Source organism: Protopterus annectens, chromosome 11.part0 (genome assembly GCF_019279795.1).
Source record: "Protopterus annectens isolate FY-2018-M chromosome 11.part0, PAN1.0, whole genome shotgun sequence".
NCBI lineage: Eukaryota > Metazoa > Chordata > Ceratodontiformes > Protopteridae > Protopterus > Protopterus annectens.
In genome coordinates, this window is record NC_056745.1 from 398297942 (window position 1) to 398324015 (window position 26074).

Here is a 26074-nt window from a genome sequence, read left to right on the forward strand (position 1 = left end):
ACGTATGAGATGAGGACCAGGTAGCTGCTGCACAAATATTGTCTACTGGAACCCTAGACCAAAAGGCTGTTGAGGTGGCTACAGATCTTGTGGAATGAGCGCGGACGCCAACCGGAGCTGGCTTCCCAGATGAAGTGTATCCCAGCATAATGCACTGACAGATCCAAATTTGCTACAGTCACTTTAGCAATTGCCTTGCCCATGGCTGATTTTGCATAAGAAACAAACAACTGGTCTGACTTGCGAAACTCTAGTCCTGTGCAAGTAAAAACGCAGTTGTCTGTGTACATCCAATTTGCGCAACGTGTATTCGTCTTAGTTGTGAAAATTTGGGAAAAATACAGGAAGATTTATTGATTGATTAATGCTAGATTCTGTAGCCACCTTAGGCAAGAAAGATGGGTTAGTCCTGAGGGACACACTATCTTTGTGAAAAATAAGGTACGGAGGTTTGATGCACAGAGCTTGTAATTCTGAAACTCTCTTGGCTGAAGTAATAGCCACTAAGAAAGCCGTTTTCCAAGACAAGAACTTCAACGGAACCGAGGCCGCAGGCTTGAAAGGTGGTCTCGTTAAGGCTTGTACGACCAGAGTGAGATCCCACGGGGAACCACAGTCTTGACAGGTGGTTTCAAAAGAAAAACGCCTCTTAAGAAGGTTTTGCACAACTTTGTAGATGCTAAGGAGCCTATGCCGTCCCCCACGTGAAAATGGGAGATGGCCGCCAACTGCACTTTGACTGTGGAGGCACTTGCTCCCTGTCTAAAAAGCAGGGAAAGGAAGTCCAGAATAGTCGGAGTAGGGACAGTAAATGGGTCCAATTCTCTATCTTTGGCCCAGATGGAAAAACGTTTCCATTTGCTGTTGTAAAGTTTCCTGGTAAATGGTTTATGAGCCGCCACCAGAATGGCCTTAATGGGGGATGAGATACCGGGAGTCCTAGCCATTAATGGAACTGGATCAACCAAGCAGCAAGTTTGAGATTGACCCGGTTTGGGGTATGGCATCTCGCTGGGTGCGAGATTAGGTCTGGACTGGGATCCAGAATCCATGGGGAAGCCACACTGAGACCGCAGAAAGGGGAACCAGATCTGTCGAGGCCAGAATGGGGCTATGAGGATAACTCTGCTCCCCAACAGACAGGCTTTCTGGATGAATTTCATCATAAGTGGGAGGGGGGAATAAGCATAAAGGAGTCCGGGAGGCCAAGCATGGACTAGAGCGTCTCTGGCGGTCTCCCCTCTGGGGGGAACTATCGCAAAGTACTCGCTGCATTTTGTGCTTAAAGGAGAAGCAAAAAGGTCGCAGCGAGGCTGACCCCATTTGTGGAAGATCTGCTTCACAACAGATGGATTCAGAGACCACTCGTATGGAGTGAGGAACACTCGACTTAGCTTGTCCGCTAATATGTTGGACCATCCCGGAATGTGCGTTGCTATCAGAAAGCGGTTGGTGGAAATCGCCCATTCCCACACTCTCATGGCTTCTCGACACAGGGGATAAGATCTGGTCCCTCCTTGTTCGTTTATATACCAAACTACTGACATGTTGTCCGTCTGGATTGCAATAGTCCCTATGGGAAGAAGGTCGTGGAGAGCTTGCAATGCCAAAAGCACCGCCCTCATCTCTAGGACGCTGATATGCAATGCGGTCTCTAGGGAAGTCCACATGCCTTGAATGGATCTGCCTGAACAATGCCCCCCCCCCACCCGAGGCAAGAAGCGTCCGTGGTCAACATGGCTTTGGCCAGGGGAATCACAAAGGGTCTCCCTTCTCTGAGTTCCTGTGCCTGTAACCACCACAGAAGGGAGTCCCTGCACACCCTGCTTAGGGGTATTGGCATGCATAATGGGTGGATCGACAGGGACCATTGGACTTGAAGGGTCCATTGTAATGTGCGCATTCGCAGACGGGCATGAAGAGAGAGACCGATTGCTGCTGACACAGACCCCAGTGCCCTCAGGACCAACTCCGCTGGAGGAGCAGGGCTCCGAAGAAGGGCCAACACCTGAAACAAGCTGTTCAGCCTGACTGACGTTAGAACAACTTTGGAGATTCGTGCATCTAACCTGGCCCCTATGAATTCTAGGGCTTGAGTGGGGCACAGGCAGGATTTCTGCTCGTTCACTGAGATGCCTAGGTTGTGGGCTAGAGACAGCATAATCGCTCGCCACACAGAGCTGATGCCTGTTGGTCGCAGTGAGGAGCCAGCAGTCTAGGTAAGGGAAGACCTGAATGCCCTGGAGTCTCAGGTGGGCTGCAACCACTGCCATGACCTTGGTGAACACTCTGGGGGCTGAGGTGAGGCCGAATGGAAGAACCCTGAATTGATAATGACTGGCTCCGAGCCGGAAGCGGAGGAACCTCATGGATAGTCTGCCCATTAATATGTGGTAATAAGCATCCTTTAGGTCTAGCGAGCACATCCAGTCTCTCCTGCAGCAGGGGGAGAATTGATTGGAGAGTGACCATCCGGAACTTTTCCTTGGGTATGAACAGGTTCAGGGCAGAAAGGTCTAAGATGGGTCTGAGGTCCCCCGTTTTCTTTGGCACCAAAAAGAACCTGGAGTAATAACCCAATCCGGACTGGTCTGGGGGGACGGGCTGGATGGCTCTTTCTTAGCAGCTTTGAAATCTCCAAAGCCACTGCCTCCCTCTGATTGGGTGGGACATCGGGGAGACGTGTGGGTTTGGGGGGAAGGTTTATGAATGGAATGTAGTAACATCTGGATAGGACCCGGAGCACCCATCGATCTGTTGTAAGGGACTCCCAGTTTGACAGGTGCTCCGACAATCCCCCCCCCCCCGACTACCTCCAGAGAGGGACAGTCGGGCAAGCCCTCAGGGCTGCTGCGCGGGTCTGTCAGAGAAAGGTTCTCTAGACCCGAAATTACGTGGCCTCCCTCTGCCTCTGGGCCAGCGTCCACCTTGTCCTCCTCTGCCTCTAGAGGACGAGTGGTCCGCAGCAGGATGGGATTGCTGAGACTTACGGAATCACAGCTTCTTTTGTCCCCTCTGATTCCTGGAGAAGGACCTTTGGGGATTAGAGAAGCGGATTCCGACGGCAGACAGCGTCTTCCCATCCTTTTCGCTTTGGACCAGCGTGTCGAACAGTTTTGCCAAACAAGGCAGAACAGTCAAAAGGGGTGTTCGCGAAGAACGCCTTGAAGGGGTCCGTGAAGTCGCACAGACGGAGCCAGGAGAGATGTCGCAAGACTACCCCGGCTCCGCTAGCTCTAGCGGCTCCCTCCATTGCATGGGAGAGAAGCCACATAGATGTTTTGGAGATGGATTTTAGAGTGGCCATTCGAGTCTCAAAACCCTTTTTGTCTGGGACTGACATGGACTCTGGGGGGGGCTGCAGCATATTCTTTAATCAAGTCTCGCTGTAGCCTAATGGTATGTGCCATATAGTTCAGCGCCGTTATAGAAAAGGTCGCTGAAGCAAACATCCGCTTCCCAATCCGGTCAAGCGCTCGAGATTCCTTATCCGGCGGGTGAACCGAAGAACTCTCCTGCGCAAGTTCTTTCTTGGTGGCCGCCGCCACCAACATAGCATCAACGGGGGTTCCTTTGGCCCAAGACGGTCTATCTGTGGGTGGGCTGAGGACTTTATCGGGGTGCCTAGGGATTGGCTCCACGGTATCAGGCTCCTTCCAAGTCCTGGTGGTAATTAAGTTCACCAGGGGGTCGGCCGGAGAGGACACCCAGGAGGTAGATGGGCCTGCCTCAAAGGCCTCCAGGAACACGGACTCATCAAGGGAGGGCTTTTGGGCTGACCACCCCCCCTCTGATACGCAACATTTCCATGATGTCTCCAAAGGAGATATCTTCAGGGGGTGACCTTGGGGAACCCTCCGTATCATCTAAGTCCGTGTCTGTGGTAATGGACACGGGGGAGTCCAGATGCCTCCTTTTGCACCGATGTTTCCAAGTGACCTCCTCGGTGGGACTGTCCGAAGAGGGCTCGTCCACGGGTTGTTCCTCCACGGGAACTAGATGGAGGGCTTGGGCAGGCTGTCCAGATGGACGGATGATGGAAGACAGACCCTCATACAGTGGGGGTACGGGTGGATCCGAAGCCCGGGTCGGGGATCTGGAGGACATCGACAGTACCCTCTCCACTACCTCAAAAGCCGAAGGAGAGCCACTCGCCAGCCTCTGAGAGCAATCTCCTCGGATCCGAGGAAGGGATCGGGGTCAGAGCCGATGCAGTCTGTGCCGGGGCAGAGGTGTGCTCAGACGCTAACAGCGCCGAATACACAGCAACTCCCTCAGATCCGACGCTCAGCCCTCGGCCCAGAGAGCTCGGGTCAGACAAGCTTGAAGGTATAGTCGGCGAAGAGACCACCGCTATCGGCGCCGATTCCCCGGGTCCGAAAGGGCCTGGATCCGATGACTCAGAGACCCGAAAACGAGTCAGAAAGAGTGATCGGGGCAAATATGGGGGCTGCACTCCCCCCCAGACGGGGGGGGGAGGCAAGAGCATCCCCATCTGCATTTGGGTCTGTAAGAACAGACGCATCATCCGATCCATATCCACTTCGGAGATGCTTCGGGTCGACCTAGATAAAGTAGTAGAGGTGGGCCGGGAGGGCCGGCCGCCTCTAAAATCTCGAGGGAGACCCATCCTCCTCCTCCTCCAGCGAAAAACAGGGGGAACAGCACCGAGAGGAGGGGGATCCGGAGACCCTCGAGGGAGATTTAAGTAGTTTTGCTGGCGGAGCCGAAGGCTGAGATTCGGCCCGCCTTTTGTGGGACTTATGTCCATCCTTATCATTGTGCCTCTTCTAAGGGAAGAGGCACTAGTTTCCCCAGAGCTCAAACCTGATGAGGGAGGTTGAGTCCCAGGTAGAGCTAAGGGGATAGACGGCGCCGAAGCTGCCGAAGCAGCTGGAGCCCGAGCGGGAGAGGAAGAAGCCGACTCCTGGGGGAGCTTTCCTGCCAGGATCAGCTTGTTCTTCCTATCCCAAAGTGCCCAGGGGTTAAAGGCCGCGCAGATTTGGCAGGCCTCTGACAAATGGGCTGCCGCCAGGCACAAAACACACTGAGTGTGGCCATCAGCTGGAGAAAGCTTGTGGCCACACTCAGTACATTTAGAAAAAAATGGCCTTAGGCCCTTCTGACATCATTCACACACACACCCAAACACTAGGAGGGGGAGGGGAGTGAAGATAAAACTAGTAATAAATTTAACAGAAAAGGGACCAAAAACTAGCACAAGAAGCAGAAAAAGGGAACACACAAACAACGACAACTTTGAATGAAAAGTTGGTTTAAAAACCATCAATGATCTCACCCAGCCAGGAGCTCTTCACAAGGAAGCATCTTCAGCCGCGGCAAAAAACGATCTGAGGTAATGTGATTGGTAGTAGGGGATTATGGGTAGGGGGGAGGAGCTAGGAGCTCAAATCTTGGAAAGCTGCTGGATCGGATCAGAGGTCGGATCAGACACCCACAGGTTGCAGATCAAATGAAGTAACTACTTCAGATCTAGTGCTTAAAAACAAGGCACACACACACACACGCACTAGGTAAAACTAACAGTAATAACAACTATAACCACACAACTATTACTAACAAATATATATATATATATATATACATATATATATATATATATATATATATAAATAAAATACATTATATATATATATATATATATATATATATATATATATATATAAAATACAACAACAAACTAAGACTAAGTAAAAGTAGCTAATAAGGCCCAACACTACCCTAAATGGTGTGTGTGTGTGTGTGTGGGGGGGGGGGGACTCTGAAACAACAAAAAAAAATAGTTCAAGTGGGATCTCGAGGAGTACACATTCTAAACCAAGAGGGAAGATTATCAAAAAATAAAAATATTGACAGTAAAAATACAAGAAAAGATTTATACGACCTGGAGCCGGTAAAATTGCAACCTCGTAGTTGAAGCAGCAAATGAGATCTGGGTATCAGTCGCCTCGCATTGTGGGATATGGGGAAGCCTCGAGCCGGTAAATAGCTCTCGAGCTTTAGTAGAAGGCAGAGTCGGAGCAGAGGATCGGTTCCAAACCAATCCAGCAAGAATGAAGGTGAGATAGACAACTTAACATTAAAAAGTTCCACTGCCATGAGAGCCTGTAGTTCTGAAATCCTTCAAGCTGAAGTGACTGCTAAAAAAAAAGCTGTTTTCCAAGAGAAACTTTAGGTCTGCAGTAGCAGCTGGCTCAAAAGGAGATGGAGTGAGTTTTTCCAAAAAAAAAAAAAAATTGAGGTCCCATGCAGGAGTTGGTGCTCTCCTGGGAGGTGTTAAATTTTTGGCCCCTCTGATGTACTGCTTTAGCAGAGGATGAGAACAGAGGGGAGGCTCTGTGTTGTAATGAGCTGAAATGGCAAGAGGCATGGATTTTTTATGGAAAAAAAAGATAGGCCCTTGTGAAGCATCTCAATTAAATATTGCAGAATCTGAGGAATATTGGGCATTGCTGTGCTTATTCCTTGTGCTTGGTTCCAGGCACAGAATCATTTCCATTTGTCAGCATAAGATTTTCTAGTACTAGGCCTTCTAGCCCCCAAAATGACATCCATCACAGGTCTGCTGAGAGATGTAACTGATGAAATTAGTGGGATTAGCCATGCTGCAAGATTCAGAGTTTGGAGCAGTGTGTGCAGAATTTGAAAGTTCTGCTGAGACAGTAGATAAGGTGTCAGAGGAAGGTGAGACATTGCATAGGAGCGGGTACCAATGTTGGAGGCGCCAGTCTGGAGCAATCTATGTTTTTTCCAGACTTTTAGTAAGACCTTGGAGAGCAGAGGCAGAGGGGGAAAGGCTTAGACCGATGAGTTTTTCCAGCTGAAGGATACAGCATCCACTTTAAAAGCTTTTTGTGAGGAATTCTTGTGCAGAATTTGTCCAACTGATAGATCTTTCTGCCTCACCCCAAAACTATGTCTGGGCTGCCCCATTTGCGTGTCAACATGCTGAAGATTTGTGGATCCAGTTTCCATTCATGTAGGTCCATAAGATTTCTGCTTAGTCTGCCAGAGTATTTTGCTTTCCTGGCAGGAATTGAGCAAGTCAAGGCAGTGTTCCACAATGCCATGGCTAGTCTGCAAAGGAGGTATGGAATGGCCACCCCCCCCCCCTGCTTGTTTATGTACTGCATGACTGTGGTGTTGTTTATCAGTAGTTGTCCTGGATGAAGGTAGTCCTTGAAGGCTGTCAGAACATTCTGTACAGCTAGCATCTCTTTCTGATTGATATGCAGGTGCATTTGATTTGGGATCCATTGGCTCTGAATGCATCTCCCTGCCAGATGTGCCACCTAAGCATAACCTGATGCATCCATAGTCAGGGTTTGGGCAGCATGGGGTGGAATGAATGACTGTCCCTTGTTTTGGTGGCAGGCCTCTGCCCACCATAGGAACTCTAGCTGCAGGCAATGAATGATAGGAATCATTGTTTCCAGGCTGTGACAATGTTGACTCCATAACATTTTTAGGTACCATTGAAGTTTCCTCATATGCGGTCTTGCATATGGAATTATTAGAATGCAGGAGGCCATGAACCCCAAGGCCTGCAGAATTTGTCTTGCAAACAGCTGAGTTTTTGTGGCCACCTGTTTGGAAGCAAGTCATCAATTGAATTTGTTTTTCCTGGCGTAGGGTAAGTCATCTGGGCAGTTGTATTCAAGCTTGCACCCAGGAATGTAATTATTTGAGGGGGTACCAGTTGTGATTTCTTTTCGTTTATGGTGTACCCTAGACAAGTTAGTTTATGGTGTACCCTAGACAAGTTAGAAGTCTTTTTACAAATGCCATATGTTTTAGAAGTGTGTCCTTGTTTTCTGCCTGAATTAGACAATTGTCCAGGTATGGATAAATTTGAATATTTGCCTGCAAAATGCAATTACTGGTGCCAGGCACTTTGTGAAGACCCTGAGTGCAGTAGATAAGCCAAAGGGCAGTGCAGAGAACTGGCAATGCAAATTGCCTGCTTTGAAGCGGAGGTATCTTCTGCAAGATTCCCTGATTGGGATATGCAGGTAAGCCCCTTAAGTCTAGAATTACCAGCCAGGCATCTTTGCCTAGCATAGGTAATAACTGTTGTAGAGTCAGCATCTTGAATTTTGGAATATCCAGAAATGTACTTAGAATGGACAAGTCCAGAATTGGACACCATGATTGGTCTTTTCTGGGTACCAGGAAAAGTCTTGAATAAAAACCTAGTCCCTTTTCCTAGTCTGGTACTGGTTGAATAGCCCCCATATTCATGAGGGACATAACTTGTTTCTGGGCCTCCACCCACTGATTTGGAGGCAAATCTGGCCATCTGTTTGAGATTGGCAACGTATGGAAATGTAAACTGCATCCCTGGGATACTACATTTAAAACCCACTTGTCCTGGGTAATCAGTTGCCAGTTTTGTGCATGAAGTGCCAGTTTTCCCCAAAAAGGGGTGGCCAAAAGATAGTGCTTGGTGATTGCAGTGGAAAGTCATTGAGACTGTTTACTCTAGGAAGGTGCCTTGTTACTTCCAGATTTGGAGGTGGAGGCACCCCATTGCTTTGCTCTGCAAGTTCCTTGTGACAGAAACCTGGAGCCTTTGGAATGTTTGGGTTTGACCTGAGCAGCTGGAAATGACCAGTTCTTAGTAGGCCAGTGCCTACTGAACCTGGGTGGCTGCACTTGTAGGATATCTTTTACAATTTGCATAGATTTAGCTTAATCTTCCATCTTTTCAAAACGTCTTCTGCCTTATTACCAAAGAGACTGTCCTGTTGTAAAGGAGCATCTAACAATTTTGCTTTAACATGGTCAGGCAGATTTTGCTCCTTGAGCCAAGCATGCCTCATCACAGATCCACCTACAGCAGCCCTGTAAGAGCTCCAAGAAATCAAAACCACATTGCAAAGTATGTTTTCCAACTTGTTCAGCTGAATGCAATAACTCCTGCAACTCTATTTTCCAGAGAGTCAGAAATCAACATCATTTTGTAAGCCAATGACATGCTGTTGATATATTTAAGCATATGAAATTGACAGTTTAACGCCCCGATTGCCAAGGTTGCAGACGTGTAAACCTTCTTACCCCATCTATCCAGCGCCCTGGAATCCATCAGAAGGGGTAGGATTTTTAGCAGAAGCCTTAATGCCCTTGGGACCCTAAGAAATGTTTTCAGGGTCAGCAGTAGGGTTTTTAAAAAGGAATTTGTGGGAGTCAGGAACGTTGTAATACCTGTCTGGCTTACTAGGATGCAGGGAACCCAGAGTCATACTGGATTCTGAGAAAACCTCAACAATGTCTACAACAGGAGGTATAGCCAAAGGCCTATGCTGAGGAAGAAGGAAATCCCAAAGTCTCTTTTTAGATTGAGAAATCCCGACTCTCCCAGTGAAAGTGTTCCCTTAAGGTATGCAAAGTTTCTCCAAAAGAAAAATCCTCTGGAGGAGCAGCAGACTGGATGGAATCTTCTGCATGAGAGTCCTCATAAGTAGGTATGGACAAATCCAGATCATTAGAAGAGTCAGAAGAAACAAGTCCTCTACAGAAGATTCATAGTCAAATTCAATTCTAGGCCTCTTGGAGTGGGGGGGGGGGGGGGTTAACTACCCCTGATTAGAGTAATTAAATCTTCAGCCATTTTGATGATTTGTTCTTTAGGCATAGGGGCCTGAACATGTGGCCTGGGTGTTGTTTTTTTAAGACATAGAATGAGATTTAGGCCTTAGCACTGAAGTTGGAGTCTGTTTAATATGCAAGTCTGTAGGCCTGAATACACCCTCAGAAGCCGGTGCCTGCTCAGCGGCTCCAGACCCATCCAAGGTAGAGACATCCGCGGGGTCCATATGTGAAGTACCTCACTGCATACCAAACTCCGAATGGGTCTCAGTAGAGGCCTGCGAATCAGAACTAGCGGGTATCAAGGGCTGCAAAAGCACCTCGCCGAGTACTGGCGACTGGCTTAGAAGCATCGTCGGCAGTTTTGGACCTCAACAGCCTGTCTTATCTTTGCGTTTTTTTTGGTATTCCGGTAGTCTGATGGCTAACAGATGTCATTTCTGGATAATTAAACTGAGAACCGAAATATCTTGAAGCAAAAATGTGCCGACGGATAGTGCACTGATTAAATAAAGCACAAAACAGACAGCAAGGTACGTAATGGTCAGGGCCTAGGCAAGGAATACAGTACAAAAGAAAGTCCTTATGAGGTGCTTGCTTCACAGAAGTAATACAATTATTAACTTTTACTGACATCGGTAAGGAGCAAGAAAAAAATGTTTCCCCAACGGGGTACTTGGCTTTTAGTTGAAGACTTCAGTTCTGAAACTCAAATGAAACATTCAGGAATCTGCCGACCGGCACTTGCAAACTGCTTCTACTTCAGGCACCGTGCAGCAAAACAGACTGATGTAATGGCATTGGCTGCATGTTTGATACCCCTGACGACCCGACGTCATGGAAGAGACAGCAACTGACGCAGGACCCAAGACTTTGTTAATCAGGCAGACTGAGGGCAACCTGCCAGATTACCCAAATGTAATGACAGTGAAACACTATGAACATCTCCCTGCCTTAGAGGCAGAAGTGGCCCAATGTTTTGCTTCTTTGTTGGCCCTGGGATAGGGGCCTGGATATCCTGTTTGTGGGGCTTACTTTGGCTCATTCTGCTGTGCGCAAAGAAGGCAGGGTGCTTAGAGGGGGAAGCTGCTGCTGAATATGGGCTGCTGAACTTGAAAGAAATTTACAGTTTGCATAGATTTTGCTTAGTCTTCCATCTTTAAGCGCCTCTTCTGCTTTTTCCCCCCCAAACGGGCACTCCTTATCTGTGGAGCATCAATAAGTTTAGACTTTATACAATTAGGGAGTTATTCCCTCAGTCATGCATGTCTTCTAATCACCAATCCTGTCACTGCTGCCCTGCTAGAGGCTTCTAGGGAGTCATCCACATTGTTATGAGTGCTTGACCAGCAGAGTACAGTACTTCTGACAGCTCTTTTGAGTTGGTACCATCCAGAGAGGTAGCAATCTTTTGCTTTATTTGTTACAAAGGGTGTTATTTTAACATATGGAACTGACAAATTGAGTGATCTGACAGCTAAGATTGCAGAGTTGTGTACTTTCTTACCCCATCTGTCCAGAGCTCTGGAGCCTTTGTCAGAAGGAAGAGAATTCTTGGCAGAACTAGTCTTAGTGCCTTTGGGTCCCTGTGCAATAACCTCAAGGTCTGCAGCAGGGTTCCTGTACAGGTATGTGTGAGAATCCGGTACTCCGTAGTACCGGTTCAGCTGGAGCAGGAGGCAGGGCATCAGGGGCTAAACTGGACTCAAGGAAATCATACACCACTTCTAGAATAGGTGGGATGGCCAGGGGTTTGTGCTGGGACAGGTCCAGAAACTAAGTTGTTTCTCTTTACTGTGGGTAATCCTGAGATTCCCATTGGAAATTTTCCCTGAGGGAGTGGAGGGTCTCCATGAAGGAGAGGTCCTCTGGAGGGGAGGTAGAAGGGATGGACTCTTCTGCATCTGAATCAAACAGTTAAGGGCTGTTCCTCTTTAAAGGCAGAATATTCAGATTCTGCAGACTCTTGGTCTGTTAAAATTTCTGGAATAGGAAACTTTTTCCTTTTTGGAGTAGGGGCTTTAGTACCTCGGATAAGGGAGTTGAGATCCTCTGCCAATTTAGGCATTTCAGCTTGGGGTGGGGGAGCAATAGCAAGATGTTGGCTAAAAAGCAGGTTTCCTAGGAGTGGCCTGACTGAGGCCTGAAAGAATAAGTTAGTCTCAGAAACAGTAGTCGGAAGAGTTGTTTTTTTGTCTAAAATCGGTAATGCAAATAGTCTCCTTGGAAACCGGTGCCTGCATCGCAGCTCCAGACTCAACCAAGGCAGAGACAGCCAAAGGCTTGGAAGACTAAGTGGATTTCTGTAGCATACCAGACTCCGAAAGGGTCTCAGCAGAGACCTGCGTAGAAAGAGTCTGGCATCAGGAGCTGCAAAAGTACCTCACTGAATTCTGGAGAACTGACTACTTTCTTAGTGGTAGCATAGGTCGGTAGGCTTAACCTTGTGTGGCCTGTCTCAAGTTTTTTCAGGATGTCTGCAGGTTGTTGGCTGATGCCATATTGGAATTCGAAGACTGAACATGAAAATAACTGTCTACAAAAACAGCTCTTCAGCGAATGGTTCTCGCATTAGAGAGGGCACAGAACTGGAAACGAGGGACATCGTGGTCTTGGCCTAAACAAAGGATGCAGTAAGAATGCAAGTCTGTGTGGGATCCGCTTTCCACAGGCGAGACAATGGTTAACTTTTCCAGACATCAGTTAGTGCAACAAAAAATGGTCCTCACTGGGGTACTTGGCTTTAGACTTTCTGCTGAAATTGGACTTCTGGTAGCGACCGAATGGCACTCATGCAAACTGCTTCTGCTATGGGCTCCACAGCAAAAAAGATAGATGTAATGATGTCTGCTGCCTTGCTTTACAGTACTGATGACCTGACATCAGACTACAGGTGACAGCAGCCGGCACACAAACATTGACTCTGGTATTCAGGCCGACCGAGGGTTACCACAGCAGGTATAACCCACAGGTGATGACTGCAACAGTGAAACACTAAGAACATCTGATGATCTTGTACCTTCCAACCGGTTTAATATATCCCAATCACCAGCATTAACCGCAGTGGGCTCAGAGCTGAATCTTGATGCACACCCACTCCCACTGGGAACCCCTCAAACACAAAACACTGTTCATTACTAGGGTCACTGGGTCCTTGTGATTTGAAGTTTTGGAAACCTTGGTAGAATTAAGGCCATGTACAAGACTGTGCCAATCAGCTTCCTTGGGACTTTTGTCATTTGCTTTCTCCAAGTCTAGGAATGCTTACTTGATCACTCATATTTGGCTTCTACACTGTCTTACTGTAAATATCTGCTGTGCTGCACAGGGATCTGAATCCAAACTGTTGATCTCCCATCTTGCTTCTTACTATGTGAAAATGTTAACCAAGCTCCCCTTAACTTTCATGGAGTTTGATACCTCTACTAACCACAGCTGCAGATAACCACTTTGTTCTTCTATACTGACACAAACGTGCTTATCCTCCAGCCATCTTGAATATGCCTCTCTCTGTACTGCCAAGTAGTCATCTGGAAGATGCCTCTCTCCGTACTGCCAAGTACTGTAGAGAGCCATTTCTCCCCATCTCACCCAACATCTGAATATATGCTATAGGCTCATCTGAGCCTGCTGCTTTCCCCAGACTTCATTCTCCTTTGTGCTACTCTTACTCCTAAGGTGGGCTCCTCTTTCATCAAAAACAGTGTCTGGATCAGTACAACTTCTGTAAGGTTTTCCACAGTCAGAAGCTACTCCTCCTGCCTTTGATGTCCTGTCAACTGGTGACTGCTTCCTTACAAAAGGTGCAACTATCATTCAGTCTAACTTGCAACCTTCAAGTTATCCTGCTATCTACAGGGTCATTTTCCAGAAATTGGTAGAGTGCCTCTGATGCCTTGTTCTTTACTATTGCAACTCCTCTTAGAAAAACTATAGTAGCCCAGGGAGAATGTGCTCAAATATACTTGGGGGTTTACCACTGTGCCCATTACAAAAACTTAATAGAAATCAATGTGGAAATTGTTTGCTTGCTTACACACACCATTTTTGCTGCTAGCAAAGTCCACAAAACGGCTGGTCTGTTTCCGTAATGTTCTTGGTTTTGTCCATGTAATATGTGAACGAACACCTTGGAAATGAACCATGCTCTATCCGGTTTTGAGGTTTACGAAGCCGCCAGAAAAAAGTATAAAACTAAAAGATGAACACTAATGTAGCACCCATAATGGAGGAATTCCTATCACTGAAGAAATCCATACTAATGGATAAAAGAACTAAAGAGTTGAAAACTTTATGACAAGCCACAGTTAAACATTCTGTAGAAAAATGTCCCACATTCCATGTGCACACAGTTCTGACAAACTTTGTACAATTTTATGCAACAGTTTTTAATTAAAAAAGTTATTCAATATAAAACTATTGCACTGCAGTTTTAAAGAGAAAAAAAAGGCTTACTCCTGAAACTATCTGGAGGATGACAAAGTGGAATGAAAACAGTTCTGGGAGTAGATCAGAGACTGATGTACAAATGGTAGAGACACAGAGTTAAAGTATTACATAGAGAAGTGAAAACTTTGTCATGGACAATCTAAAATATTCAGAACAGTTGAAAGGCATGCATCATACAAGCTATTACCATCTCTCTTTGGCTTTGCCTGAAAACACTATATTAGTAGCAATTTCCAATAGCACACACTGTGCATGCTATTTTGAAAAAAAACTGCAACATGCACAAGGCTTCCGATTGTACAAAGATATACAGCTTAATCAACCACTGCATAAACTAAACAGCGATTCCTTGAAAAGTGCAGTGTAAAATAGTAACATCTAGGGCCACACTGATGCATTTACATTCAGTTTTGTAACTGAATTAAATAAAAAGCAAATCTCTGAAAAAAGCTCAACTTCACCATTTCCGTCTTTACTCTAGCACTGTTTACCGGACACATTTCGCTGGGGGAAGCAGTTTCACAAACCAGTGGAAGCCCAATGTTAATTTAATCTTGGAAAGAATTCCAAATAACTCTTGCAACTACAGTTAGCACTGCAGTGATAATGCAATTGCAATGCATACAAAATAAAAACCCTTTAAGTTTTGTATGACAAGTTTGCAAATACAGATTTTGCTCCCCCATACCAGTAGTCTAAAAATAAAAACTTTTATGCCTATATTTTGTCACTTTTGCATTCACATGGAATTCTTACGGAAAAAAAATCTATACTTCCACATTTACTTTAAGTCAATAAGATGCTGCATCAAACAAACATGCTCCATTTTCCCCAAATTGGCGACTATTTGCAATATTTTCGAATTTAGCACATTGCACAAAGGGTTACCTTTGGATCTCTTAAACGCTCCAAGTACTTTTCAAAAGGGCCCTCTACAAACTAAAAAAAAAAAATATATATGTAAGTCTCAAGGTGAAAATATCACCACAATAAACTCATTTACTACATCTAAGCCAACTTGCATTTAAAACGGTGTAAATAAGATTTTTAGAGCAAGTTACCTTTCCTGTAAGGTGAAAAAAAAAGCCAAGTAGATCAGTATTGCCATTTCTACAAATTGCACATGTGTACACATCAAATTACACTGTTGGAAAGGTGGATTGTTATGAATTCATATAAATACAATAAATGTCAATCACAAAGTAAGCATCAATACGAAGAACTACCACAGCAATGCATCACCCAAAATGTAAAATTACGACAATAGTAACTACAGAAATACGCACTTTATAAGGCATGAAAAAGATGTCCTACCATATTGTTCCAGCTGTGTTGTCAATCTTCACTAATCCTTGATTGTAGGCTCGGTTCAGAGCTTTGGAACAGAGTCTGCGATTTATTTCAGCTCGCACCTTCCAAACTTTCACTCTAGGCTTTTACCCATAATGCTCCTATCAAATGACCTCAGATAGTTTGCCTAAAATAGTGGCAGACAAATAGCAATGAGCAAGAGGCCAGGTGTGTCCACAATATGAAACCAGTCCTGGTAGAGATAGATCCACCAAGTCTCAAGCTGGGGGACGGAGGGAGAAGATGTCAAGGATTAGTGAAGATAACTACCACAGATGGAATGTTACAGTAAGACAACTTCATCCGATGTCAATCGTCACATAATCCTTGACTAAAGGGACAGCGTCCTTAACTACCTAAATCTTGGGAGGTCTCATGGAAGAATATTCCTCAGCACCATCAAACCAAATCATGCCCATCCCCAAGAGACCTAATCCAGTTTGTAGTGAGTGAGAAAGGAATGAGAAGCCCAAGCGGCTGCTGCACAAATGTCATTTAAAGAAGCTCTGGCATGAAAAATGGCAGAAGTTGCCACAGCTCTAGATGAATGGGCCTTAACTGGGTGTGAAGAATGGAGCCCTGTCGACTGTCAAATGTAATACAGTCCAAGCCATATCACCAAGGTAACCTTTGAAACTAGATTACCTAAAGAAATAGAGGAAAAGGAAACAACTGGTCAGATTTTAGAAGTCTTGTTCTAGGACTATAAAAACGCCCGTCTGTGTACAGCTAATAAATGGAGTACTCCCCTTTGTTGGAAAGATTGGGTGAAAGAGACCAGTAGCTAAAGGGTTCGATTGACAGATTCTGAGACTAGTTTTGGTAAAAAGGATTGATTAGTCCCAAGGGAGACCCTGTCCTTAGGAAATATGTAGAGTTGTTTGCAGGACAAAGCTTGGAGTTCAGATATTCTTTTGGCAGATGAGATAGCCACTAAAGAATTTTTTTCCAAGTCAGAAACTAGGTCAAGTAGCAGACGATTCAAAGGGAGTGAAAGCAAGGGACTGAAGAACTAGTGTTAGAGCCCATGGAGGAACGGGTTCTTTAAAAGGAGGTTTTAACATTATGGCTCCTTTCAAGACTGCTTTACAAAGTCTGTGTGACATAAGGGATAACCCTTCAAAACCCATATGGAAGTTTGACAGTGCCGCTAGATGGACTTTGTTGAGAAAGAGGAACTGGATTGATACAGGTTAGCTAAAAAATCCAAAACATTATGAATCAGGATTGAATAAGGGTCAAGTTCATTATAAGAGCCCAACTTGCAAACTATTATTTTGATCCAGTTTCTTAGTTGAAGTATTGTGATGGGCCACAATGAGGGGGGGGGGGCTGGCAATCACGGGAATTTGAGGAGCCACACAGCTCGAGATGGAGGTTCAGACGAACCATGCTCTCTAGATGGGACAGCAGGTCTAGAGCTGGGACCAGTATTCATGGTTTCCAAAGATGAGGCCAGAAGGGAAACAAACTTGTTCAGGCCAAAATGGGGAAATCAGGATTACCAATTTCTCAGACCTCTGCTTTCTCTTTACAAACTGGGAAATCAAGGGAGTCTGGGAAAGGCATAGGGAAGACTGGGGGGCCATTTGTGGAGAATGGCATCTCCAGGTAACTCCCCCCGGGGGGGGGGGGGACTAGGATAAAGTAACTTACTGCATTTGTTTTTCAGACAAGAGACAAAGACCGCAGCAAGGTTGGCCCCAGCAACGAAAAATCTCCTTTGCCACAACAGGATTGAGAGACCATTCGTGAAACACGAGGAGTTCTGCTCAGCTTGTCTGCTATCACGTTGGAGCTTCCCATCAGCTTGTCTACTATCACGTTGGAGCTTCCCATCAGCTTGTCTGCTATCACGTTGGAGCTTCCCAGAATGTGCATTACTGTAAGGAAGCGGTTGGAAGAAATCACCCACTGCCAAACTATGAGGGCTTCTCAACATAATGGTTAAGATTTGGTTCCCCCTTGCTTGCTGACACCAATCTACCAACATGTTTGTCAGTCTGAATTACCACAGTTAAATAAAAATAAAACAGATTAAATCAGAGTACAGAACAGTGCTGTAAAAATAGAAGCCAAACAAATGAATGCACTAAGCCTACAAGGCTAGAAATGTAATTTAATACACAAAGAACAAGGCAAGCGCTTTCATGACACTAAGTTGCTTCATCAGACAAACTTTCTCAAAGTTAATCCATCTTTAAATATCCATTTAACAATCAGCTGACAAATTAGCATAAGTTTAAGGACTTTGAAAGGAAATGCAAAATACATCATGAATATGATAACATATTACATCATAATAGCTTTAAAAATAAAGTTTCATAAAAATCTCATACTCTGACATATCAAAAAATATATATTAAAAATAAGTAAATGTATTACTATAAATTTTATGAAGAAATATGCTTATTTGAATTGCTACCGTTCTCAGAGGAAGGGCATCATGGGATACTTGCAACACTAACAGCACTGCCATCATCTCCAGAACACCGATGTGCAAGTTGGTCTCCAGTTGGGACCACATGGCTTAGACTGTCCTTTGCTAGATACTGCCCCCCCCCCCCCCCATATGTGGGAAGCATTAGTGGTCACTATGGCTTGGGGAAGAATGAATGGTCGACCCAAGAAAATCCCATTGGAATGGAGCCACCATGAAAGATCATGTTTGCAGCAATTGGTTGATGCATCAGAAACCACTGGGAGGAAAGTAACCTCTAAGATTTCCATGTGATACCTTGCTAAGGGAACAAAAATGACTGAGGCTGCCATTGAGCCCACTGCTTGCAAGACTAATCTGGCTGGAACCCTTTTGCTTTGGATATTTTGTCCGACCTGAGATATGATCTTTGTACTTTTTCTAGTGGAAGTGAAGTAATTCCTGTAACAGTGTCCAACTGGGCCCCGATGAATTCTAAATGTCAAGTCTTTAAATCTGACTTTTCATAATTTATGATACCTAGAGATGCAGTGTGTAATCTCTTGCCTGTTCTGATGCCTGGTGGCAGCAGTGAGAAGCCAGTCATCATGGTATGGAAAAACTTAAAATCCTTGCTGTCTGAAGTGAGCTGCAACCACTGCCATGCATTTGGTTAACACCCTGGGGGATGAGGAGAGTCCCAAGGGAAGCAACCTGAACTGGAAATGACTGGCGCCCAGCTGAAAGTGCAGGAACCGCCTGGAACGAGTGTCCATTTTGATGTGATAATACACATCCTGGAGGTCTTATGCACATCCAATTGTCTTTTTCCAAGAATGGAAGTACAGACTGTACCAAGGCAATCCAGAACTTGGTTTGCTAAACTGCCTTGTTGAACTGGCTGAGATCCAAGATGGGTCTCCAGTCCACCTTTTTTTGGGGCAGAAACTTTGGAGTAAAGCCCAGATCCTATTTGGTCTGGTGGGACTTTTTAATGACTAATTGAGCAGTTTAATTTCTAGAACTGCTACTTTCCTGTGATTGGGTGGAAAATCCAGGAGTCTCTTGGGTTTTTGGATGTATGGAAAATTGGATTTTGTAACCTCTGGCTATTATTCCTTTCACCCATTTGTCTGAAATTATTAGTTGCCAGGTGGGGATAGTAGTTCCCCAGAGAAAGAATCTCTGGACCCCTGATTCTGCCTCCAGGGTGGTGTCTTTAATTACTTCCCCTCGGCCCTGGGGAAAGTCAGCCATGTGAATCCTGGAAAGGCCCTTGGAATTTTTTAAAACCATAGTCTCCTACTTCTCTGGTTCCTAGAGTAGGGTCTCTAAGACATGGCGAAACTTGCACACACAGCAAAAAAGTCTTCCCATCCTTTTCACATTTTGACATTTGTTGATCAGGTAAGTTCACTGGGCCAACGACCCATTTTCAGTGGAGGCACAGGGAGAAAAGCTCCATACAAATCACAGAAATTTTTACATATCATCAGCTTAAGTTTGAAAGTCAAGAACAGTTTGTACTGTGTAAAAACTGAAGTAGATATACAAGACAAATACATATTAGAGAGATATACAAGAAAATAAAACTTACATTTTTAGTACTTGTGTTGGTATATTCTCATAAGAATACTGTTTAATCAATTCTGTTTATTCAGCCACAGAAATAAAGAAAGCAAGAGAGATTGCATATTAAGACAGATTGTGTAAATTGCAACTATATTAAAGTTAGTAAAAGTATTTGTAGTGTTGTCTTTTGGCTTTTCCTGGTTAGGGGTCGCCACAGCAGAACTCTGGTCCACTGATTGGCAGTAGATTTTCACAAACGCAAGGTGCCAGCTCGATGTTCAACCTTCAACGAAGGCACGCCCATTTACACATGTCTTTCAACACCCACGCAACTGTGGGGAGGACATGCAGACTACACAGAAGGCACCCCCCACACTCCAGCCAAGAATCGAACGGGAGAACCTCTTGCTTGAGGCAACAACGCTACCGCTGCAAGTATTTGTAGTGTATAGTGGACAAAACATTTAAGGTAGTATGACTTGAACAGAATGTTATTGGGATAGTGTTCTTTTAGTGCAAATTTAAATGTTTTTAGAGAGTCTAGCTGAGTAACAGATGGAGCACATTCCAAAGTCTGGCAATGGCATGGGACTAGACACGCATAGTCCAGCTCTTTTGTTGGGTTTAATTACGGTTCAGAACTGCTTAAGAGGACCCAAGATGGAGAGTAGGGGTGTGCGTTGGTATTATAGTTTGAAGGGATGGGCAGACGTTTGGATTATTTAGTAGTTTGTGGGCGTGAGCAAGTTGGGAGTAATGTAGGTAACCAGGGAACTCAAACCAGTTTATAGATTTAATGGCCAGGCAATGTGTGCGAGTTGGCATGTTGGAGACAAACTTGGCTATTTTATAGTAGCATGCGGCAACAACGTTAACCACTGCATTTGTTTTCATTTATATAATTGTTAAATTACTACTTCTAACAGACTAAAGAAAAGGCTTCTAGAAGGTTCACCAGAAGCCAACAACCAACTGACAATTTGGATGGGGATGAAGGAGAGTGACATTAAAAACCTCGATCTAGCATTATGGTAAACAAACTTGCAAAGCAAATTTCTCTTCCAGCTGCCTCAGCCTATGAGAGACAGTCCCCAGTCAGAAAATACAGATGTTGCCAAAGAGAACATTCTGCAAAATACAGGAACAAAAATAAACCCTTGCCTTAGACTGAGCCTCAAATTTTTGCGACTTAAAAGTACCAGCAGGAGTTGGGATCAGATTCTTGGTCTAAAACTCTAAAGCAGAGTAGCTAAAGAAAGTTGTTAAGATATGAACTGCCCTTGTGCAATGAGATTTTCATCTGTATGGCAAAAATATACAAGCCTTGAAAAATCAAGTGTCAGTAAGCAAACTAGACAAGGTAACCTTAGATACTTGGCTTTCCTGGTGCAATTCTGGAAAAGGGCACAGCTGTTAAGATTTGACACTTTTTAAAGCACCTTTACTGAATCACTTGTGACAAGGCTAATTTACCAGAGAAAATCACTGTATTAATTTCACTTTTACAAACATGCTCCTTATACATTGCTATACATCATATAACCCAACATTATGTAAATTTCTGCCCTTTCCTCAAAGGAGCATCTTTATCCCTTAAGACAAGCAACACACACATTAAATGCAAACAATCCAAACTAACAATCAGTCAGACATTTTACAACCACAAACCATACTGAGACTCCCAATTGCAAACATAAATCACTTATGTACCCAATCATTTTCAAACATTACATAGCTCATTTAAGTCCAGCTTTCTTTTAACCCTCATTCCTGTCCTTACTGTTCCCACAATTCCCATTTTCCGATGTAGTTTGCTCCTACCCTTTTTAAAGTTAAATTCCAGTTTCATCTGTTACTATATTCACTACTACTCGTATCGTTGGTTTAGATTTTGATTTCCATTTTATAATAATTTCTTAGGCAGCCACCATAATTAGACACAGCAAGGCCTTAACACAAGTAGGCAATTCTGATTCTGTATCATAACAGAGAAAAATCTCCCTCATTACATCCACCTGCCCACCCAGCATCTCAGACAGTGCAGCTAGCAGGGAATCCTTAAAGTCCACCAACTCATCACAATCACAGAAAATATGCTCAATTCCCCCTCTTTCTTCCCGTCACATCTTTAACAGAGTTTGCCTCAGGAAAAATTCTCTGGAGTCTACAGATATTTTTATACCCAAAGAAAACATTTCCAAGCAAAAATCCTAAATTTAGATATTGTACGTGAGACATGCATATAACCTCCCATTGTTTCTTTGTAAATTGCTCATCCATTCTCTTACCAATCCTTTCTAACCTTCTCAGATTCTTACAGTTACCATGCAATACACTATATGCTCTAATTACTCCTTTAATGGCAGCTGCTGTTCAATTCTTCTAAAAGTTCAACCAGTGCTGGTATTTTGTTTAGCCCCCCCCCCCCACATACACCCCAATTTCTTTCTCTGCCTATACTTGGATATCAATCCTAGATCGGGAAGGAGATATCTGACCTGCACTCCAAATAAATTCTTAGCTTCTTCCCACTGCATCATCTTTCCCTCTCTAGTCATTTGCTCCCAATACTTTTGTTCCTTTGCCAGTTCTTAAATAAATTCCAGCCGCTTCTTGCCTATTGTCTAAATCCCAAAATTAGTCACCCCCATTGGCAGAAACTTCTTCATTCCAGTGTTGGCTTAGTTCTTGGAACACTTTGCCGCTTTATTGATTTAATATTGTACAGGATTGTTAACCTTAAAGGCCTGCATCCAAAACCCCAGTCTATTTCTTAACCCCCTCCCATTTCATCATCCCTTTCCAGTTTGAATTAAAGTTTGCTGCTAGTGGTATGTTAAGGAGCCTTAACTGTGAAACTCAAATATCCCTTCAAAATCTGGTAATCCCAGTCTGCTCCATTCTACTGAAAGAACCAGTTTATCCCACAACTCTTGCAGGCTTCACGACCCAGACAAAGTCCTTCATCTCTAATTGCTAGCCACAGCTTCTCCTAGTTGATAAAAACATGCCTGACCTGTGAACAACACTAATGGGAGTAAAAAAAATAAATAAATAAAAAAAACTGTTTGCATCTTACTGTCCATACAACAAAGCTTAAATTTTCTCAATTTTTGTATCCTCTTTTTAGTCTCTTCCCACATATCCTTAGCTGCCACACCAGAATTTTTAATCCATACTGCTAAAAACTTTACCATGTCCCCATAAACACAGATTTGCTAAACCAATTTGTGTGGATACATAATTTAACACCATCACCTTTGTTTTACGTGCATTAATTTTATACCACCCCAAAAAAAGATAAGTTTCAAAATGTTCTACACTCTCTTTATGGTTTTGGCAGTTATAAAAGACCATCTGCAAATACAGCCAGCTTTTGACTACCATACAAACTATATCCTTGGATTTTTAAATCTCTTATTTTCTTCGCCAATGGTTCCAAATACAATGCAAATAAAGAGGACACTCCATACCTGGTTCCTCTGCTTAAGCAGAAATCAGGGACATCACCTACTTTAAAATTTCCACCTCTGATCCCTCGCATCAGAATCAGCTTTATAATATTTTTTCAGAAAATGCAAATGCTTCCATTGCCCCACTCGAAGACCCAGCTTAAACTGTCAAATGCTCTGTCAGCATCAACACCGACCAACAGTTCTTTACATTCTGCTTCCCTCCAGATCAATGTTCTGTTAATGTTGTCAAACGTTTCTTTCCACAAAACCACACTGATCCATCAATTTTGGCATTCTTTTAGCCACTATAGACATTACCACTTGATAAACATGGTTTAGTACTGAAATGGGCCAGTATGAAGTTGGATCAGATGGTTCTCTACCCTCTTTAGGTATTAAAGCCACCAAAGCTTTTTTCCAGTATGTTGGTACTTCTCTTGAAATACTGAAGAGAACCTTACAGATCTTTCAGTTTCTCCTCCTGGCTTCCAAGCTTCCACAGAAAACCATTATTCCTGGGGACTTTCCTGTAGATTCATTAAGCATCATAATTATCCCAACAGTAAGTCTCGTCTACTTTTAACCTTGGCATATTTAATGCAAACATTTCCATTTGGCTCCTCTTGATTGCCACATTTCTCTGCTTTATACAGACTTTCACAGAAATTGCAAAATATTTTGAATACTTCTACAAGATCTCTACCTTCCTTATAGGTTTCTTAAGCTTGGCAACAGCCCTTTCTACTTTGCCAGAGTAGCTGTGCTAAAAGTTTTTGTACTCCGTTAAAAAAATTCTGTAGTTTGTTATTCTGAGAGATGCCCCCTTTCTGCAATACTTAATGTGCTAATCCCTCTAAATTCTTATTACTTAACCATAGCTCCCTTCTATTTCCACCCTATTTTTGAACGCCACCTTAATTTTATCCCTCACTCTAGCCAAGAAATTTCTGTCCTCTCGAATAGCTGACATCTCCACTACCCATTCCTTAAATTCCGCTCTTTTTAACAGATAGGTGGGAAAGCACTAGTGTCTCATTTTTACTTTAATTGAAGGTCTTGATACTCGCCATCAACTATTTCAGATCATGAGCTAACAATTAAACACAAGCTCCTATGAAACGTTAATAGTCTATCCTAGACCAATGTATCTTGGGGAATTATTTAAAAATCACCAACTCCTGCAGAGTTCACATATTCCATGCCAAATCACATTGTCAAATTTCAATAATCTACAGTCCTTCGTTATACTTTACCTGCCTGGCCTCCCAGGGATCTTCACTGCTGTAAATAAAATTCCAGTCCCCATCTAGAAGCAATATTCCTTGCTAAAAACAGATTTTTCCTAGAATTTTAAGCTCCATTATAGCAGTTTTAAAACTGAAAATCAATACATGCCAATGTAATTCTCCCTTGTCAGTAGGGCCTTAGCACTACAAATCTGCCATCATTTTTATCTATTACTACTGGATCTTCTCTTGCCATTACAAGTACTCTTTTCTGTTGTCCCAGTTATTCCACTGAACAAACATCCTGAAAACCTCTATTGAATTCACATGTTCAGTTCTTTCCAAGTAACTCCTGTAACAGTTATTTGCACTTTTGTTTTTAAACGTCAATGCTGTCGCTGATAAAGCAATTTCAGAAAGCACCACTGTATTAAAAAAAGAAGTTATTCCCACCTTTCAAGTACACTTTTTTGCTGAAAGTCTAGTTCCACCTTGTGTTACATGCAAATATTTTTTAGCAGTTTGAACTTCTGCAGTAGTGTCATATCCATTTCAGCCTATGTCACATCTTAAACTGTTTTACTGAAAACCCTTAAACGACCCCAAGCCTATTAATTTAAATACTAACACAAACTATGTACATCTTCAAATATTAAAGTTTTACAGTCCTAATAGGGGGAACAAATGTCCTAAACTGACAGCCACAGTAAGACTTGAGTTAGCCTAAAAGATTATCCATGCCAAGACGCACTGTGCAGCCTGCGCTTTTAGCAAGTGCTAACCAGTTTTGTCGCATCTTTATAGCTCTCCCAGCTGGGAGAGCCCCTTAATGCTTTCAGAGAGCCTTACCTCCATGCCAGCTCCCCCCCCCCCAAGCAACTCACTCTTCAGTGTGATATTTCAGTCTCTCCATGGAGACCAGAGGGCCACATAGAAAATTACTACCAAGCATAGTCCTTTGCTAGAAAAAAAAAAAAAAAAAAAAAAAAGATATTCAACATTGTTTTCATTTACTTGGTTTCTCTTAATTTACTAAAAGAATCCCATGTCCTTGATCTGGTCATTCCCCCAAGAATGAGAAAAAGCTCACTAAATTTTTGTCATGCTGTTACACTGATTACATTTAACTCTATGAAGAAAGGAAGAGAGCAGCAGCACTCCTTTACAACCCCCAATACACTTAAAAATATGAAAACTTTGTAGCATGCAAAGAACTACTAGCCATCTACAAACTTCGTTAGCCAAACACCTTCTGTGTGTGGTATCTACGTAAGTAGACTAACAGGAGGGGACCCAGGACTGAACCCTGTGGTACTCCACTTGTCACTGGTCTGAAGTTGGATTTGGAGTCTGCTACTTTCACAGTGTGGGTTCTGTCAGTGAGCCAGTTGGCAACCCATCTTGTGGCATAGAGATTTATACCTTGTTTAGAGAGTTTATCTATAATTCCAGAGTGGGAGATGGTGTCAAAAGCCTTTGCGAGATCTAGACAGGCTATGTGAACCACCGTACCCTCATCTACAGCTTTGGTGACTGCTTCAAAGTCTATCAGGTTTAGGAGACATGATCTGCCTTTTACAAACCCAAACTGGGTGGGGTCCTGAGTTTGGAGATTACCAATGTTATTGTTTATAAGTTCCATGATGATATGTTCCATAGCCTTGCAGATCAGGCTCGTTAGGCTAATGGGGCAGTAGTTTCCAGGGTCTGTGGTGGCTCCCCTTTGTGGAGTGTGATTCCCATCGCAGTGCGCCATTCAGTGGTCACATAGCCTGAGGTGGGGCTATGACTGAACATGGTACTTGGGTGGGGTACCAGTTCGTTCTGTAGTTCATGTAGAACACAGCCTGGGATGTTGTCAGGTCCCATGGATGCTGTGTTCTTGGCTTTGGATAGTTTTTTTTTTAACCTGTGCAGCCGTGATTGCAGGCACTTTGCATTCTTCTGGTATAGAGATGGGCCCTTTAGGGGATGGCAAAGGGGGGGGGGGGGAG

The 26074-nt window shown here is 43.8% G+C and overlaps 1 long non-coding RNA gene across 1 annotated transcript in view; it reads right to left on the bottom strand.

Annotated features, from left to right (window-relative positions):
- Nucleotides 1-14997, bottom strand: part of LOC122814825 — a 305740-nt gene extending 290743 nt beyond the window's left edge. Inside the window, exon 1 of the long non-coding RNA XR_006366900.1 lies at nucleotides 14947-14997. This is a non-coding gene — a long non-coding RNA (uncharacterized LOC122814825). The remainder of the gene's footprint in view (nucleotides 1-14946) is intronic.
- Nucleotides 14998-26074: the final 11077 nt, after the last annotated feature.